We start from the raw sequence: 3,592 nt of genomic DNA, 5'->3' as shown, positions 1-3,592 counted from the left end.
GACCACCACCTCCCCGTGACAGCAGAGCCCATACGTGCCAAAACCACATCTCTAACAGGGGCACAGAACAGAGAAAGGAGCGCCCAGACCAAGCAAAGCAAGATCCACAAGGGCCAAACAGGGAATGCCACACCCCCCCCAGGCCAGCAGGCCAGTCCAAACAAGACAGAAAGAGGGAGACCCGGACTCCCCCAAGCCCCACGGTCCCGCCAAAGCAGTAACTCAAATGTACCCGTAACAACAGGCATCCAAGGGGAATAAAAAACGGCCGCCAAGCAGACCGACCCACACGTACCTGAAAGGAGGCCAGACCGCCACGCCACCGGCGAGCAGAGAAGCCAGCCGCGCACAACACACCTCCCCTCCCACCCTAGGTGAACACGCATGGGCAGGGAACCAACCCGGAAGAGGAGAGGCCCCAGCAGGAAGACAAGTCGCGCTACCACCACAGGTCACCGCCTTAAACAAAAGCCATGTCCCCAAAAAAGGGGCATAGAGCGACCCACGGCAGGAGAAAGAGGCCAGGGGAGGAATCAAGGACACGCAGCCCCAGCACACAGAGTCCCGACCCCCAAAAGTACCAGCCCCACGCAAGTGTCACGAGGCGCAGCCCAATACATCCAGAACACCAGGGCGCCCCAAACTGAAGGACAAACAGAACGCAATTAAATGCATATGGACACTTGCATAGCGCGCAACTCACCTGCAAGGGTTGGAATAGGCACCGAGGCAAGAAATATCGGGTCCGTGGAAGTTTGAGCCCAAGACCCGCCGAGGCGGGCCCTAGAAAGAACAGGCAGCCCAAAACAGGACCGAAAGAGAGAGCAGCTTCCACATGCAAAGCAACCTGCCTCCAAACAGACACGGGAACACAAACTCCAGGACATTCCAAAGGAAGCATACAGGCACAGCATCGCAAACACGGCCCACTGTGTGAACCAAAGCAATGCCCCCTAAAAAGGGGCAGGGAGCGACCCGCGGCCAGAGATCACGAAGCCCCGGTAGACGGAGCCCCATCCATTCAAATGCTCAAAGCGTTTCCCCGCAGGGATAATGCAGAGCCTGTTCTCGCGGCCGCTTTATACAAAAAAGGGAAACACGGGCCCGAGACGAGCACCGAGCCCCCAAACACACCTCCTAGGAGGAGCCAAACCGCCACGCCACTGGCGAGCAGAGAAGCTAGCCGCGCCCAACACACCCCCCCTCCCTCCCCGGGTGCACCCGCTAGGGCAGGGAACATACCCGGAAGAGGGGAGGCCGCAGCAGGGAGACACCACCCCACACCAGGCAGTCAAGGCCCCCCAACCCCACGGTCCCGCTAAAGCAGGGACTCAAAAGTACATGATAAAAACAGGTACAACAGGGGAACAAACGGCCGCCCAGCAGGCCGTTTCACACTTACCCGAAAGGAGGCACCGGTCCAGTACCCCCACGACGAAGTTGCCAGGAAATGAATTCCGCAGAAAAAACAAACAGGATGTGGATGGGCGGGTCACATGCTTATATGCCTTAGGGTGTGGGTGTGGCCTGGAGGGAAGGGATGGGTTTTTAGTTGCTTGGGAGTTTCTGGTGGGAGGAGCTATGCTCATTAGTAAGGACTGGGACGGGGAGGGCTGACGAGGAGGTAATGGCTTGTTATTCTCTTCCCTTATATGATCGTGGGAGGAGCACCACGCACACATGGCGGCAACATGCTCTCAAGATGGCACCTAGCGGGAACTTCAGGATGGCCGAGACATTGGTAGCAGCAGACATGGGAAGGATTCCTTCTCCCGTGGGGTATTTGGCTCGTATGGTATAGGTTATTGGGATAAAAAATAAATAAATAAAACAGGGCTAGTTATAGCCTGGCCTGTGCTGAGCCATGCAGTCCCTCTACGTGCACACTAATGAGGCAGAAACACAAAAGGCGTTCTTTCTAGTACATCGAAGTTCCGGCCCCCATGGGCAAAAATAGGACTGAGGTGGTTGGTCTGCCACTTTAAGTAACACCATCAGACAATGCTGGGGAGGTAGATCCAGCGGGGTCTTGTTTTCAGTTGTATTATGGCTTGCAGGGCTGAGTGCCCTGGCGGTAATAAGATTAGCCATTGGTCACTGACGTTTTCAGTTATTCGGTCCTAATGCTGCTGCCAGTGGCAATGGTGGCTAAATTGCTACAGGGTAAGTAGGTCCCGCCAGTGTCGTATGGGTCAGTTTGGTATCAGCCTACATACCTATGCTTACATCTAACATTGGCTGCACCAATGACTACTATTTTAGTGGGTACATGATGAGGCTAATCATCAGGTAAAAAATAATAATAATAATTTCTACAACTACTGCTTGCCTGGGACAAAGGCAGCACAATGTTTTTATTGCTGGGCACTTGGGTTAAATAGAAGTAATAAGCTTAAGAGACTGGATAAGTGTCACCAGTCCAATGTAATACACTGGTATTAGCAGGCAGAGGGAAGTATTCAGCAAAACCTATGCTGAGCCACTTACCTGGGGACAAAGTAGCAGGAGGTGGTGTATCAGTGGATTAGACAACTGGTCAGCGTCTCTAGAGGCGGCTTGGTAGGGGTGCCGATAAGGTACCGTATTCATAGGCTTCATCTCTGGTGTGGAGTAATTACACATCAAGCGGTATATTATCATGAGTAAGCCATCCTGGGATACCATAGCGTGACCATCTTGCCATTTGGCCTTAACTGTGTATAGACAGACAAGCAACGGCTCCCCATAGGGAGCAGCCTCCATCAGCAGGAGGAAGCTGTACATCAAAGGAAATATCTTCAACTCACGCAGAACATTAAATGGCAGGGTGTGAGTGAGGAATCCCTGCAGAAGCTACACCTTAGAGCTTGTTGGGCTCTGGGCGTGCGAGTGAGGGGGCTCACCTGCTGTTGGTTCAGGACTTTCTGTCCTCACATGTGATGCTCGGTGGATGTTCTTCGGGTGTTATGCTGAGCTCTCGGCACACTGGCTAGGACAGATGTGCTGGTGATTCACTCGGGCGGAAAGTATGATCCCGTGGGGCAGAAGGGGAATGAAGGAGGCCTTATTCTCTCTACTTACATGGATCAGGAGAGTATTACCCGATGCTACCATAAGTTGGTCGGAGGTGCTCAGTCGGAGAGTCTGGGGTGGTGACATTCCATCAGCCGCAGAGTGAACACGTCGGTAAAAAAATGATGAATAGGGAGGTAGAGAAATTGTTGAGGGGGTCACAGATAAGTGTTATCAGACATAGCCTGCTGCAGCCAGTGAATTCGAATGAGTACCGGGCAAAAGGGATGCATCTGTCCAGGGCAGGGTTGGAAGTGTTTTTGTGCAAACTATCCTGAGGGCCATTGCTGTACACCTGGGAAGATTAGCAGGGCCTTAGCGAGGAAGGAGCTATTAGAAGGGGGGAGGGCAAGAGCGCCAGTGGGGCTTCTTGCCCTGTGGCGGGGTCCCAGATAAGAGAAAAGGCCGGGGGACTCCTTTTGGACGAAAAATGGATGACTCTGCAGCAGGGAGGCAGTCATGGCGGCTCTGGGCTGGTGGGAGAGGGGGCCATCCTGCTGGTGGTCCTGGACTCTCTGGCCCTACCTAGTAGCCGGTGCTG

The sequence above is a fragment of the Lissotriton vulgaris genome, unplaced genomic scaffold (genome assembly GCF_964263255.1).
Source record: "Lissotriton vulgaris unplaced genomic scaffold, aLisVul1.2 SCAFFOLD_6103, whole genome shotgun sequence".
In the NCBI taxonomy this organism is placed as follows: Eukaryota; Metazoa; Chordata; class Amphibia; order Caudata; family Salamandridae; genus Lissotriton; species Lissotriton vulgaris.
The sequence above is the reverse complement of the archived record's forward strand: the minus strand, read 5'-3'. Positions refer to the sequence as shown.